Genomic DNA, 15,802 nt, shown 5'->3' with positions numbered 1-15,802 from the left:
GTTGACGGAGCACAGACCATGGAGTCAGTCCGTCTGACTGAGCAATGTGGGCACAGAAAGTGACTGCAGGTCCAAGGGGCTGCTTCCTACAGTAAAGGGTCCTGGTACAGCCTGTTTATCTCTCAGAGGGTAAAAAGAATATTTAGTCACCTGTTTCAGTCATCAACAGTCATTTTTCTAGTATTCACCCTGGGAAAAAGTTTTACAATTCAACCCTTTTCCTATCTGTTATTATCAACGGAAAAGTGTCAAATTGAACCTCACTGTTAACAGAGCAAAATGTTGGTTTATGTCTTTTACAGTGAAACCTAACATTAAGTGTGCTGTTCCATCACAAATTTTCTAGAAGACTTGAGCATCACATCCTATTTTTCCCCAAGAGCTATCATACAGACTTTCACTTTCTGGTAAATTCCGTGAGTATTTGATAACCAAATGCAACTTCTGTTTTGTCAGCCACACAGCCTTCCTCATCCTAAAGCACCAAATTCTTTTTACATGAAACAGGAAAGGAATTCACTTCTAACAGTGACCCTGCAATTCCATTTTACAATTTAGAATACAATTCCATTTTACAATTTAAAATTTTGGAGCAAATGCTCTCCCGATTTAATATCTGGTATTGTTTTCATATACTAAACAATACAGAAGATTTTACTGGTTGAACCCCTGTAACAGCACAAATCATAGCAATGTAAATATGCAAAGGATCGTATTACAACCATTACACTTTTCTCATCAATCTCATTCTGTACTACTGTGTTAAGGACATCTAAGTATTATTAAGTGCATGTACAATGGAAAAAATAAATTAATACCCTTTTAATGAATCTCTCACAAAATCTTCCCTCTCCCCAAATCATAGAATTGTTTAGGTTGAGAAAGACCAGGTTCATTAAGTTGAACTGTTAACCCAGCACTGCCAAGTTCACCACTAACCCATGTCAAGTGCCATATCTACATGTCTTAAAAACCTCCAAGGACACTAAGCTACACCCTTTCCACGGGGAGCCTGTTTCAGGGCTTGAGAACCCTTTCAGTAAAGGAATTTTTTGTAAATCCAATCTAAACCTCCCCCAGTGCAACTCGAGGCCATTTCCACTTGTCCTGTGACTTGTTACTTGGGAGAAGAGACCAACCCCCACCTGGCCACAACCTCCTCTCAGGTACTTGTAGAGAGTGTTAAAGTCTTCCCTGTCTCCTTTTCTCAGGCTATACAACCCCAGCTCCTCATAAAACTTATGCTCCAGACCCTTCACCAGCTCCACTGCCCTTCTCTGAACACACTCCAGCACCTCAATGTCTTTGCTGATGTGAGTGGACGAAACCTGAGCACAGGATTCAAGGTGCAGCCTCAGCAGTGCAGAGGACAGAGGGACAATCCCTGCCCTGCTCCTGCTGGCCACACTATTCCCCACACAGGACAGGATGCCATTGGCCTCCTTGGCCACCTGGGCACACACTGGTTCTTGTTCAGCCACTGTCAATCAGCACTCCCAGGTCCTTTTCCACCAGCAGCTTTCCAGCCACTCTTCCCCCAGCCTGTAGTGCTGCCTGGGGTTTTTCATGACCCAAGAGCAGGACCCCACACTTGGCCTTGCTGAACCTCACAAAATGGCCCCAACCCATTAATCCAGCCTGTCCAGATCCCTCTGCAGAGCCTCCCTGCCCTCCAGCAGATCAACACTCCTGGCCAGCTCAGTGTTGTCTGCAAATGACTGAGAGTGCACTCCATCCTCTTGTCCAGGTCATTGATAAAGGTATTAAATAGAAGCAGCCCCAGTGCTGAGCCCTGGAGAACACCACTTGTGACCAGCCATCAGCTGGATGTAATTCCATTCGCCACCACTCTTTGGGCTGTGCCACCAAGACAGGTTTTTACCCATGCATCTTCATGCCACTATCTGTGTTTTAAATTACTTGAATACATATTCACATCTAAACTCAACTGAATTCACTGGGAATAGGGCATTTGAAAATCAAGATATTTCTTTAGATGCTTAAAAAGGATTTGTAAAGTAATGCCATATATCCAGATTTCACTATTTTATCTACAAAATTTGTTATTCAGAATTAAATAAAATTACATAAGCCCCACTTCTTTTTAATTAAAGTTAGGGGTTTTTTTGAAAACCCAACAATTAAAAATGCTTTGTTGCATTAATAACTCACTCTCCAGAACGCTTCAATAGAAAAATTAAATTATATTAGATTATTTTTAATAACTTGTAGAATTTAAAAGTGCCCAGTTATAAATTAAAGGACTACAGAATAAAGGTAGCAAATGCACACATTCAATGCTATTAAAAGGCAGACACATGAGATCTCATGTATCTTGTGCCATTTGCAAAAAGATTGTTTTATTATCAGTGTAACTAATCACAATGAAGACATCTCTTACAATCAAAGACATTATAATGAATTTTCTTTACAACTACAGAGAAATGGGATTTGCTGTTCCATATCAAACTAGAACAGGCTACATAAATTCTTCTTCATATTTATTATTAAATGTAACTTTTATCTATAAAATCAGCTATGAAATATTAAAAACCGAAACAACAGAATTTATATCCTTTACTTAATTTAGTTTAAACGGTCTATTCACTAAAGAGAGGAGGAAAGAGGTTACATATGTATTATATAATGTGCCCTCCCCTCTCCCTCCTAAGTGTTTCCATTATAAACCACCTAGTTTTTGGAATTTATATATAATATAAATTTATAACTCAGCTGTAAAAATCCACTTCATATGTAAAAGTTGGTATACTTTTCCTTTTACAAATTTTTAAAAAAATCTGTTTCAGAAGGAAGGCAAGAAAGAATGTGAGAGCAGAGAAGGGGAAAAGCAATTAGGCCAAGATTTTTAACTCTTGGCCAGTTAAATCAGTTGGTAAGAGCCATCTGTTGTAATTCCGACCCATCTTCCCGACCCATCCCCTGAAGACCCATTGGGAGATGGTCAGCTGGCTGCACCAGAACCCCTGGAACTGGCCTCCAGCTGCTGCCGACCTGCCAGGTCTGGCTATCTTATCCTACTGCTACCTCCTGAAGTCAGCTGTACAACTGGGAATTGGACAAATGGAAAATAAGTGAGAATAGCAAAGAGCACTAACATCACCTGTGTCAGAGAAGAGACAAGACAAAGCACATTAGCACATCTTAAAAATGACAAATCGACAAAACAGCCTGTTAAAAAAGGGTTCTCACAATTAAAAGATATAAAACTTGAGAATTCAAGAACTGGTGACTGGACAACATACAGCGCAACACAAACTGAACAGGAAAATAAAGGCAGATAAAAACCAGCAGAAATTCACACAAAGATTAAAAGGTCCTTATTTAAGACAGCATGGAAAACAATTCACACATAAGATGGCAGATTCCAAAATGGAGCATGAAATTAAGCAACAAAGAGACGGTGCAAGCTACAACCTACACTATTTCCTGCTAGCAATATCTTACTTTCATCTTTTTCCTGGAGCACAACAGCAACATTTACCTTTATTTTCAGAGTCCCCATTTTGCAGCCTGAAAGGAATAGAAAGAAGCAGCAAAGTAAAATCTTGCACTGGTTCTCATAGTGCAGCCAGTGAGTTGGATGAGCCTGGCAGGAACAACAACCAAGCTACACCAGGTAGATGCCTGCAGACACTGTCTCAGGAGCACCAGGGAAGCTGGCAAAGACCTCAAGTCCAGAGCTGCTCCCATGTGCCCCAGGAGATGCTGCACTCTTGCTTTGAGGAAACCACCAAGGCCATGTGTTCAAACACAAGCCTTTATTTAGTCTTCAGCTAAGTTTATTCACCAGAAAAGTCTCTCTCTTGGCAATTCTTTAACTACAGCCCATGAGGACTATGTATATGTATTGCAACCAATTCCCACAACAATACAAATAAGTAATGTCTACAAATTCATTGGTTCTCTACAGTGATTCAGGCTTGAAGGTAGTCACAGTTTGAAAAACCTTCACAGGAAGATCTTTTCGTGGACTAGATTAATCTGGCATACACAGACAGCAGAGGATATTTCCAAAATATGCATAAAAAGCCAAACATAGTAGAAAGATATTACCTACACACTCTCCTGCCACACACTCTAAAAAGGTACATGAGCAAAAAGAACTACAAAGTATGAATGTTAGGCATCTACTGGACATTGATATCATTAATTATTTTGATATAGCATGATTTGCAATAGAGACAAACAATGAGAACAAGAGGATGAGAAGACTGATGTGCTAAGGCAAACATATCCTTAAAATTCCAGACTCAAAAGAGCAAAGGCTGCAAATGCAGTATCAGTTACCAGTGCATGGAATTTATGTCAGATCACCAACAGGAAAAAATAAAAAGGGAAAGGAATGGCTGAACCATGCAGCAAGGGTCCTCTAAGGGATTGGATGGTCTCATGGCATAAAATCTGCACTCAATTCCCAAAATTCAACATTCTAAAATCACTCATGTCTGTATCTACCTAGTATGTTAGCTTCTCAACCAGCATGAGACAGGCCCTAAGCTAGAGAAAAACAGCAAGCACAAGTCCTAAACCCAGAAAACTAGAGCTGCTAAATAAGGCAACTGAGAGAAAAGACACTGACTCTGCAGAGCTGCTACCACATCATTTACTGCTCACAAACCTGAGAAGCCTCATTCTTTTACCTGGGGCACACCTGCAGTGTGAGCACCCCAAAGGAGGCACCCAAGCAAAACCTCCTACTCCTTCAAACCTAATGCAGCTGCTCCATAACTTGGTGTCCACCAGTCCCAAAAACAGAGCCTGTTCAGGCCTGCATGTCTCATGCAGGGATTAGAAATCTTATGAAGAGTCACTAAAATCCACATTCACTCTAGGAATAGTTTTATACTTCATGTCAAAAAATGCACAGACTATGAGATTGTTTCATTTGAATTCACTGTATTTATTAGAATTTATGATTAAAATGTATTCATTACAAAAATATGTACTGAACAAACACAAGAAAACATTTATTAATTGTCCTACCTGGCTGCTCTTATTCACTGGAAGGGCATCAAATAATCACTGGGAGTGTTTTCAAGAACTACTCAAACAAACACTTCCAGAAGCAAACCCACAACAAAATGGTTTTTAAAATTAAAGCATATTTTACAAAGTACTAAAATTTGGAGGAATACTGTCCTCAAAATGTGCCTTTAAATTATCCCTATTTGGAACGACTGGCATGACTGTATTAGCCACACATTTTAACACTGCTTGATCCAGTCAGCTCACTAAATCATTAAAAATATACATGACTGAGCTTCAGTTTGACCTGCAGTGACTCCTATATGTACTCTCAAAATTAACACAAGCACTGAATGCTACTGATCTTCAACTTGTAATAACTGATCAAAGAATACTGCCCTGCAATTCACTACAGACTAAAATCATAGCGCTGAACTGTGCATTTTCAAACAAGTGGTTTATAGCTCTAGATTTAAAATGCAAAATTTCCATTACATTTAATAATTAAAATGCATGCTGTGTTATGGTTACATTTGGTGACTGGATTAGTAGTACCCCAACTGAGTTAAACAATGCCTTTTTCCTATTAGAGTTCATATTACCATATTGTCTATTTGTTTAAGAAAAGAAAGAAAAAAAGCACAGCAAGGAAGAAGGAATAAAAAAGAAATATGAATATCAAACATACTGAAAGACAGTGAGAACCAAGACAGGAAGAAGACCTGGTATCAGCAAAATATAGGCTAGCTGAAAGCAGAAAAGCTGAAATATCTGTGCATTTAAAGTATGAAAACTTTTAATAAAAAGAATATTCTCCCTTTGTCAATAAGGGTTCTCATTCAAAGTAAAGGGAATAAAGCTCAGTCTGTTTTCCTAGATGCAGTTGCTACAAATTGAGGGAATACAGACATCACTGTCAAAGAGCAGACTCTTTCAGGCTGTCAACTTCTTAATCAGGGTCTGACTTCACTGGAAAGTGTGAAATTATGTAATTATTTATGCTTTGCAATTCTGACGGTTTAAACAAATCCAGCACTATGAACATCAAATTTTATAATGCAAAATTCCTACTGCGATTTTGTCTTAGGGAATGTAGCTTTTCTTTTTTTCCTGTGCTTTCTAGGTGGTTTATTCAAACAAAATTTAAACATTATGTGAAGTATTTCTTTTCTCCCAAAACAAAACCCATAGAGCTTATTAACATAACTTACAAGGATGAAAAATAACTGAAAAATAAAGTAAAAATGAAATCGTGGCCACAGTGACATCAACTGAAGTTTTCTCAGCACTGTCACTTATATTGCCACCCAAAACTCTCTAGTGGCAAGACCTTTGAGTACTTACAACAAATGTATAAATAAAATATTATTTGAGCCCATAAAAAGACATACTCCTTATATTCCTGCACTTCCATACAATATTTAAGTATAAACTTCAGAGATTAACTTTGTTTTCATTTCAAGTGTATTTTAATTATCTTGGTACCAGCAGCACATACAAAAATAAGCTTCTGTGCCTGGAAGATGGCCTACTTCTCCCTCTATCGTAGCTGACCTAATGTATTGCCTCTGCCTCTAAGTCACCTCCTCAGAAACCTATCTCCTTATAGGGTAAATACTCTTAGCATACAAAATACAAAGGAACGCATTCTCCAAAATAAAAGTTTATTTAACACTCCTCCTCAAAATTACACTTTACCGAAATCAGCAACATCTAAATTCATGATGATTTGAATGAAGAAGAAGATAAAGCATTCCTGCAAGTCAACCTCCACCAGCAAAGGTCAGCATGTTATTTTCCAGGAAATGGAACCTGAATAGCCTGACCAGAGGTAGCAAAATGCATGGTCAGGTTTTCACTTGTCCTCTCCAAACAACACCTTCTGTGCACAATGACCCTGTGCGCGGGAAGGATTTTTGGGGTTTGACAGAAGGAGCTCCTTGTATCTCATAAGATGTCTACTCCAGAGCAGCTGAAGGTCAGCGCCAAACCTTTGTCAACTTTCTCTTCAGTCTCTTCCTCCCCTTCCCTCCTCAGGTTGCCATCCCTGCTGCAAACTCGTTGGGTGACACAAAGGAAAGGAGACGGAACAAAGCCTATGTACAACGCTCTGCAGATATCAGAGGCACTCACAAAGACGTCAAAGCAATACTTGTCAAGAAATTCTGAGCTACCCAGATTTAGAATGGCACTCACATTCACAAGTCTGCATTTTTGACACTCAAAGTCTAATGAGAAACAACTAAAGAAAAAAAAAAGGTATTTTTTTCATATAACATATCTGCCAAGTTCCAAGTACAAACAAGTAACAACACTATATTGTAAAACCTCTGCTCAAGAACCAACCTGTTTGTTGAGGTAGGATTTGGACAAAAAAACGTTAAAAATCCAATTTTATTTCTTTCATTTTGTATGCGAAAATTATGAAATTGAGAGCTTGTGTCAGGTTCTGATTTTGATCATTTCGACACAAATTGAAAAAATTCTGTTAAACTAAATGGAAATATTCTGATTTATAGTCAGGTAAATAACATCAAATTCTAGTCCCAGGTTTTCTTTCCTTCCTGATTAAATTACATTAATGTACACTCAAAACAAAGCAACTACTGCTATCCCTGTTGTTTTTTTCAGAAGAATAATTTATCTGTTAAAAAATACTACCCGGACATAAACATGAAGTCACAAGGGTTCTTCATATGTCTGCCATCTATCTGAAGGCTTACAACAAAGAGGCTTTTAGCAGTATCATAGTAGGTGGACGCCAACATATCATCCTAAATGTAGGGAAGTCAACTTGCTTCTGTCAGGACCTATATGCCATAGTTTCTCCCTAAAATACTTTTTATTAGCCTGAAACCTATATGAGACAGGAAAACCCATAACACTCTGTATTCTTATACAGAATGTACCAGAAAAAGGTTCAACAACTAATATATATTGCATCTCCACGTTCTTGCTAAAAGGTTTGACATAGTATTCATTGCCATATTATTCCTAATTAGCAGTTTAAGGTTGTTAACAAGAACAGTTTATTTAAGGTAAACAGGAATTATCTTTCCATTGTATAGGTAGGACTTGTAAATAGGACAGCTCATAAATTCTAAGATGAGAGCAACTAGGAAACTATTCATTAAGGCTTGGGTTATAAATTCAAAACATTAAGCATAACATGCTTAAAGAAGATGGTTTTATTTTTAAAAGCATTCATTAGGCTCTCATCTTCAAGCTTCAGACTTGTAAATAATTTAAAATAAAAATGCAAACAACAGGCAGGGAAAATAAAACAAATGCAATTCAAATCAGTCCATTGTTGTACCAATAAAACTCAGAACAACAGAAACTAAGTTGGCAGATTCTGAAGACAACATCCAGAAAACATATTTATGTACTGCATCTTTGAACTTACATGTTGTGCTACCACTGGCTCCAATCAAAAAAAAAAAAAATTAGCTCTGTCTTGTAACAGCCAGGCTTTGCCCAGTAAAGGATACACATGCTGAACTAGTAATTTTTGGTATTCATTGCACTTTATTCTGGAGATGCCAAAGCAAACAAACAAGCTGCAGTTTATCAGTGCTTTTAGATTTTATTTTTATTCGTTCTGACTTTTCAGAAATGTATATCCTATTAACAATTTATATGACATAACCCGAGAATAATCTTCCCTTTAAAGATTAAGATAAACCTCAGTTTGCCTCACATGGAGAGCATGGAAAGAAACAGCCTTTACTTCACAGGTATTGAAAAATAAAAGTGAAAAAGACAAAAGTAACAAATCAAACAAAAAAAAACAAAACAAAAGGATCACTGTCCTGACTGTGTATTCAGTGTCCCAAATCCAACATCAATACATTGCTGCAGACAGCATGTCACACACCAGGGAACCAGGAAAGTGCAACATTTTGCTTTTACTGAACGTATGGAGTTTGCTATCCTTTTCTCAAGGACTTGGAACCATCCAACTTAAATATTCAATGTCACTTAAACATTCAATGGAAGACAAGCATGCAACTGGAATTTCTTTCTCCATGTGAAAAGACCATATAGCATTGCAAAATGCAGAAGTGCTATATTCCTATGGCACGGCTCTTGTGCAGAAAGATGTGCATAGATACTGGGTATTCCAGGAACGTCAGACATGCTCCTCGGAAGCTTTTCACTTACTGGCTGCACCCCATGCACCAGGAAACCTGACATTTGTCAGTCACACAGGATTTCCTGCAGGGCTGCAGAACATTAAGGAGGAAACCTGGCACAGCCAGTGAGCTCTGGGCATGCAGCAGGATGAGATTCAGCTACAGCACACACAGCCAGCACAGGGTTTTCCAGAGGCACCAACCTTCCAGACACTACAAGAGCAGCAAGTCTGATGCCTTCACATGTGAACCAAGATGGAAAGGTCACCCCCTCCCTTCTTCTCTCTCCAGTACGGAAGTGGGTGGTGCCAACATGCTAGACAGTGCAGATAAATGAAGTCTCCTCCTGATTAGGAGTGCTAAAACCAACTGACTGGACTATCTCATGTTCACAGCAAATGTCTACACCAAACGTTTAAACAAATCCAATCTAACCCATTGATGGAAACAGGTGACGGTCACAGGCTCTTCCAGAGAGATCCCAAGCTTGAAAACCTGACTAAAGAGAATTCTCACATATATAAAGCCATAACCAGAGCTCTTGAGGCCATCCAAATGGCAACACAACAATCTGTCTTTGATTAAATCAGAACTCCTGTCAGGACCTCCACAAGCTTCTCTGGAATGTTCTCAAACTTCTTGCTGGAATGTTTCCTACAGAAAAGCTTATATACCAGGTAACGGTATGGATTCCATTAAAAAAAAAATCACATGAAACAATGATTTCTGCACAAAATTATGACTTCATGTTACTATTCTGGTAAGTTTTGTTACCCCTTAGAACTCCAGTGGATTTTAACATTTGTATGTATTTTTTATGTCATGCTACCTATATTTTTGAGAAGAACTTTTGAAATTCCAAAGATGGGGCTAAGGACAGCAAGAAACACTATAACTACAGCCAGAGAAAAAAATAACAGCTAGAAAAGCATCTATATATGCACTTGTAGCAAAATATAGAGACCTATACATTCAGATCTATACACTGAAATACTGTGTATCCTAACTCTGTACACCTCCCCCTGGTCAATTGCATACATCACACACATGTAACAACTTGTATGTCTGGACTCAGAAAGACAGAGGCAATTAAAATTTATGCCTGCACCACTGAGGATCAAAAAAACCTAAAACACTCATGGCCTCACAGCCCAGTTAAACAAAACCCATACAGACAGTAGTTCAGTAGCAGGCCAGACCATGGAGAAGAAAGGTCAGCCTGTTGTAGAACAAGCAAACAAAACAAAACAAAGCAAAAAAAAAATTAGCAATCAACAGCTCTGCTAACACAGGACTGGAAAGCAGTCACAATTATGCAAACAAGCATTTTACTTTTGGAACACCAGTACTGCCTGTTTCTACAAGGCACTTAGGTAATTTCTTTCTTTGTAAGGATGTGTGTGAAGGGGGTAGTAGGTACTGCAATTTTCCTTTCCCTACTGAGGGAAAAAAGATGGCTAGGTTTCTTTCTGCTATAAAGCTATAGATTGTTGACAGAAGTTTGGGACACAACTTTCTTTCATCTTCACGTGTTGAAGAACTGAGATGAAGTAAAATATGAAAACTTCCACATACACTTAACATAAACACCTACAATAGGCTACAGACTGTCCTGTAACTACTGACTCTTCTCTGGCAGATGGCAGGAACAGGATTAATAGCATTCACAATTGCAGAGCTGGAAAGCATGTATGATTCCCTTGTTTTAAACATACAACTCCTTTCTGCAAAGCAAAAAGTTACCTTTGGAACTTCTGCAGGTGAGAAATTGGAAATTACAGGAACATCTTTTTACATTTTTTGCTTCTTCACTAGTTTTAGACACACATGCTAACAAATGATCTCAATTTATATGTTAACACAGCCCATAATGACCAAAAAATTAAAAAAAATTACAGTTTAGAAGTATGTATAGGCATATTTAAACTTTCATACATGTTTGCGCAACCATGTAAGAATATCCACTGCAAAAGCAAACAGACCAAAGATAAAAACACTCTCATGTTACTGTAAAGATTTTGCATGAACTTTGACACTGTGGGCCAGGCAAGATTTAAGCAGTTTGCAGCGCCAGGTCCCATGCAACCCTACTCCTAACACATTCTCTCCGAGACATCCATGTTGACAACTCTATGCTTGTTAGTACTAAACATTGTACTTGCCTGAGAAGTTGGCCTCTTCTCCCAGGCAACCAGTGACAGGACAAGAGAACACTAGTGTTAAGCTGCACCAGGGGGAGTTTAGGCTGCACATGAGGAAGAGTTTCTTCACATGTGATTAGCTATTGTAATGGACTGCTCAGGGAGGTGATGGAGTCACTGTCCCTGGAGGTGTTTGAGGGAACTCAGGACTTAGTGCCATGGTCTAACATGGTGGTGTTGGGTCAGAGATTGGACTTGATCTCGAAGATTCTTTGAGAAAGAACACTAGTTGATTCTGTGGTCACTGGTGAGGCACAGTGCTCATCTCCTTCACGTCTTTGTGTCCACCAAGAACTGCTGTCATTGCTTCTGCTCTTTCCACTCCTGCTGCACGGGAGAAGCAGTGCCTCCACGCCTGGACTGCTGGCTAAGGCTGCAGTGATGCAGCTGCACCTCAGACAGCAGTGGCAGCGCTGGGTGGCTGTGCTAGCCCAAGGTGGCAAGGCTAACACAAAGCAAGACCTTTCTGGGGTAGAAAAATAACCACAAATGCTGAGCTGGGCAGCTGCTGATAATCTGTCAAAGTGAAAGCACCATTTCCATTTGACTCCTCACACAACACAGAGCGCAGGAGGGAGACCACTGTGCCACATGCCTGGTTTCGAGAACAGCTGAAGGAAACACAGCCACTACATCTGTTCAATCACATCATCTTGTTTTTCTCCCCAAGCTTTCAAAAGAGTAAGTTATATTCCAGATTTCAATCTAAAAGGTCAACTTTTTAGTACCTTTAACATGCACGATAACACCAAGACATTAATTTCAATGAATGACTAGACCAAGTGTATCTGAAATCAGTGTTTTTATTTGACTTGGTGGGATCATCCATCCAATGAAACCTTGCTGTTTTCCTGAGGAAGAGAATATTTAAATTCTAAATCACATTACGAAATTTAAACATAGGAGCCACCAAACAATTCCAGTTCAACCATATTTCATCTGCCAGTCCGTCTGTAAATTCCGTCTCATGCACAAAACCCCAACACTGTACACATTCAAAAAATTGAAAAAAAAAATAGGCAAAGCAAAGCCACCTCATTCTAATGTTGTGCACACTAACAACAAAATGCTGTTCTTCACTACAAAAGGTTGTGTTTAATGGAATACTGCAACTGACATCTCCTTCACACACATTCTATCTCCAAGTAATGTTTTTCTATAGAGACAACACAGGTTAAGTTTCAAAAGCATTTCTAACAAAGAAAACTCTCATGCAAATAAATTAGAAATCTTTGATGCTGTTACTATACAATAGTTCCTACAGAAGAATGATAGTAAAGGATTTAACTCAAGTCGTTTGAATTATATTTCCCAAAATGCTAATAAAACTGACATGTTTGAACATACTGAAAAAGTCACAGTCCATCATCATCCTGTCACATCAGTGCATTTAACTTTTTATAAAATGTATGGATTATACAATTACTGCCAGGCTCCATATTTTATATATAAAAGCTACAATCTGACTATATGTCCACGCTGAAATAATTTATGAAATAAGGATGGAATGACTGCAATGTTACTTTCATGATGAATGTAACTTGCTGTGAATAGTGTAAGAGATTGAAAGAAGACCCAACAGAAGCCTATAATTGTCTTCATCTTTCATGAAGAGGTGTGACCTGGGAAAAATACAGATCCCAACATCCAAAGCTCCAGCCTCATGCAAACATCTTGATTACTCATGTTCTGATAGAGGAATGGAAAATTTATAGTCTTCACATTCCACACCTTTGGGGTATTAAGGTGAGAATCACAGGGAATTACAACCAGTGTTTAAATTGTATGTTAGCCTGTTATGGTTTTTCACCACCAGAAAATCCACCACTGCCACTCTTACCCTTGCACTTTGGGATTTCCATTATTTACCACTCCCTAGGTGTTACCACCATCCTTAGTATCATACAGATGAGCACAAGCACGTGACAAAGCCAAGGTCTTGTGAGTCTGCATCTGTACAACTACACAAAGAAGCAAAGAAGGCACAGGAAAACAGAAACAATACCTTTATAAATTCTAAGATCACTACTAGCCACTGCATTCAGATCACAAATGGTTTTTTCCTTCCCCCGACTAACATTACATTTAATACTAACATTGTGGTGCACTGGCCACACTAGATATTTGAAGGAGCAAGAGGAAACTTTTCACAACAGCTCAAAGTAAACAAGACAGGACACAGATTCATAGAAAGGCTTGGGCTGGAAGGGACCTTAAAGATCACCTAGTGCCAACACCTTCTGCAAGAGCCAGCTGTTCAGTCTCATCCAACCTGGCCCTGGAACAGTTACAGGGATGGGGCATCCACAGCCTCTTTGGGCAACCTGTGCCAGTGCCTTTCCACCCTCACACTAAACAATTTCTTCTATATAAAGGACATATAGATGATAACCTATCCCTCAAAGGCCACCTAGCAGTTCTGGTTTAACGAGCTTTCCTTCTGAAGACAGACACACCCTCAGAAGTGTATTAATATTTCTATGTTATGGGAACTTGCTTTCCCTGCCACAATCTGACAGGTTCCCTAGGGGTCTACTCCGACTCCTTAGATCAAAGCCACATCAAAAATCAGAAGCCTGTGAGAGCACAGGAGGTGCCCATGATTCAAGAGCACGACCTCCAGAGGAGGGCAGTAGTCCTGTGAGGAATAGCTGAGGGAGCTGGGATTGTTTAGCCTGGAGTAGGCTCAAGGGAGACCTTATCATTCTCTACAACCACCTGAAAGTAGGGTGAGGCCAGGTGTGGGTCAGCATCTTCTCCCAGGCAACCACTTGAGAGGACAAAAGCCTTAAGCTGCACCAAGGGAAGTTTAGGCTGGGCATCAGGAAGAAATCTTTTACTGAACGTGTGATTAGACTTTGCAATGGACTGCCCAGGGAACTGACTGAGTCACTGTTCCTGAAGGTGTTTAATGAAAGACTGGATGTGGCACACAGCGCTGTTGACAAAATGGTGTTCGCTGCATCAGAGGTCCTTTCCAACCTACTTCTGTAATTCTGTGACTGCTCTGCCTGGTGATTGAAGCAGAATAAAGGGAAAGTAGCAACAACCCTTCCTTTATCCCTTACAAGAACCATGTACAGAGCTCCTGCAATCACGTGTATCCATCCCTCACCATCAATCGCTGCACTTCTCAAACCTCATGCCCGCTCATTCTACAGCAACCTTCGGGAAGGCAGGGGGAAGTAAAAAACGGGGAGTTCGGGCAGCTGAAACTACTCAGGGCAGCGCCAAACCCCGCACGCCGCCACTCCCGACCGCCCTCCCCGGGCCGGCCCGGCCCGGCCCCGCCCCACCGCGCCGCGCCTGCGCAGCCGGCACCGCGCAAACAGTCCCTGCTCGGCGGTTCGGGGGGGCCGCCCGGGGCCGTCCCTGAGGGGCGGCGGCTACACGGGGCCGGCACCCGCCGCCGCCGCCGCCGTGCCCCGCTGTCTCCTCAGGCCGCAGCCCCGCCCGGCCGGGCCCCGCGCGTGCGCACCGGCCCCAGGGAGCTGGGCGGAGGGGGACACAGGGAACAGGGGAGGACCCCGGAACACGCGCCAGCCGGAACGGCGCAACGCGGTGGCGGCTCGCGCCAGTCCCACCCTGCCCGGTTCTCTCTCTCTCTCCTCCTCCCTCCCTCCGTCCCCGCTGCCCTCGTCTGTGCCCTCTCCCTCTCGTTTCCCCGCCGCCGCCCGCCTGCGGCAGAGCGGAAGATCCCCACGGCCCCGGGGCCGGCTGCGGCAGCCAATGAGCACAAGAGGCGCTCTTCCCGCCCTCAGCGCCCCGGCCAATCGGCAAGCAGCTTGGGAAGAAGGAGACACGGGATTGGCTCAGCCGGTGCGCCACAACCCGCTCGCCCGCCCACCCAAAAAAAAAAAAAAAAAAAAAAACGACGGCAGCGCAGAGGCCCAAAAAGCCCGAGGGGAGACGGCGACGCGGCGACCCCGTGAGCCCCCCTCGCGAGGGCCGAGGCAGCGGCTCGCCTCGCGCCGCTGGGCAGCGAGACGGGCCGGCCGCGCCGCGGCGGGCAGCGCTTACCGCGCGGGGGGAGCCGAGCGCCTCCGCTTGTGCTGAGCCGTGTCACCAGTGGCGCGCCGTAGATCCGCCGCGCTGCGTCACGCCCGGCGCGCGGGGAGGGGGGGGCGGGGGCGAGGCGCGCTCACGTGACGCGGCGCGCGCCGGCGGGGCGGGAGCCGGTACGGCGGCTCGGCTCGTGCCGCCGCGGGCGCGAGGGGCCGCGCGTCCAACCGCCGCCGCCGCCGCCGCGCGCGCACGCACGCTCCGGCGCCATCTTGCCCTGCCCTGAGAGCGCCTCTGGCTCGCTGCCGCCCCCCGCATCCCGGGAAAGGACGGTCCCCAAAGGAAGGACGGAGCCACGAGCGTTTTCCCGGGATGTGCGTGCCGGTGAGGCCGCACTTTTTTACGCCTGCGGACGAGAGCAGACCCGCAGAAGCCAGCGGGTGCGGGTTTGGGGCTTCCCGAAGCTGCCCGTTCCTC

General features: G+C 42.3%; 1 protein-coding gene across 1 annotated transcript in view; it reads right to left on the bottom strand.

The window, feature by feature from the left end:
• ZNF407 (zinc finger protein 407) overlaps positions 1-15,420 on the bottom strand; it is a 333,967-nt gene extending 318,547 nt beyond the window's left edge. The window contains exon 1 of the mRNA XM_084201615.1: positions 15,344-15,420. The gene's annotated coding sequence lies outside the window, so the exon portion shown is untranslated. The remainder of the gene's footprint in view (positions 1-15,343) is intronic.
• Between the last annotated feature and the right edge of the window lie 382 nt (positions 15,421-15,802).

This window comes from Fringilla coelebs (assembly GCF_963513975.1).
Source record: "Fringilla coelebs genome assembly, chromosome: 1".
Classification (NCBI taxonomy): Eukaryota; Metazoa; Chordata; class Aves; order Passeriformes; family Fringillidae; genus Fringilla; species Fringilla coelebs.
This window is presented reverse-complemented; position numbering and strand designations above follow the sequence as displayed.